Genomic DNA, 969 nt, shown 5'->3' with positions numbered 1-969 from the left:
GTGTGTATGATATGCATACTAAAACTACAAAACATTGCTTAGAGAGATTAAAGGAGACCTAAATAAATGGAGAGATATACCATATTCATTGATTGGAAGACTAAATACTGAGATGTCAATCATTGCTAATTTTTTAATATAGATTCAATGCAGTACTAATCAAATTCTCAGCAGTTGTTTTTAGGAATTGACCATATGGTTTGAAAAGGTATATATAGAAATGCAAAGGATCTAGAATAGCCAATGTAACTTTGAAAGAGAAGAACAAAGTTGAACAATTAGCACTATGTGATTTCAAGACTTACTATAAAGCAAAGTAATCCTGACAGTGTAGTACTGACATAGGGATGGACATACGGATTAATAAAACATAATAAGGAGCTCAGAAATAGATATATATATTGTCAACTGATTTTTGACAAAGTAACAAAGGTGTTAATAATTGAAAGGTAAAAAAGGCAGTCTTTTGAAAAATGGTATTGGAACTAGATATCCACATGGAACAAAAATTAATTTTGATCCTTACACCATCCACAAAAACTAAATAAAAATGAATCATTAAAAATCATAAACTTCAACATAAACAATAAAACTATAAAATACTTAGAAGAAAATGTACGATAAAATCTTCACAATCTTAGGATAAGCAAAGACTTCTTAGATTGGACATGGAAATCATGAATCAATTCAAAAGATACTATTAAGAAAATGAAGACGTAAGCCATGCACCGGGAAAAAAAGATATTTGTAATACATATATTTGATATCTCTCTGGCTGCAAGAGATAAATGTCACCATATATGCTACCAAGGAGGCTGGCCCTCTGACTTTTATATTTAGCTTTTAATTGCTGATTTATCATTTCTAGTCTTTCTTCATCCTTTGTCAAAGATTCTACTGCATTTAGCAATAGCCACCCAATTCCACTGCTCTTATTGTTACTCTTTCCCCTATATTTCTCAAATGCCT

The sequence above is a fragment of the Propithecus coquereli genome, unplaced genomic scaffold (assembly GCF_000956105.1).
Source record: "Propithecus coquereli isolate 6110/MARCELLA unplaced genomic scaffold, Pcoq_1.0 Scaffold71, whole genome shotgun sequence".
Lineage (NCBI taxonomy): Eukaryota > Metazoa > Chordata > Mammalia > Primates > Indriidae > Propithecus > Propithecus coquereli.
Note: the sequence above shows the minus strand (reverse complement) of the source record.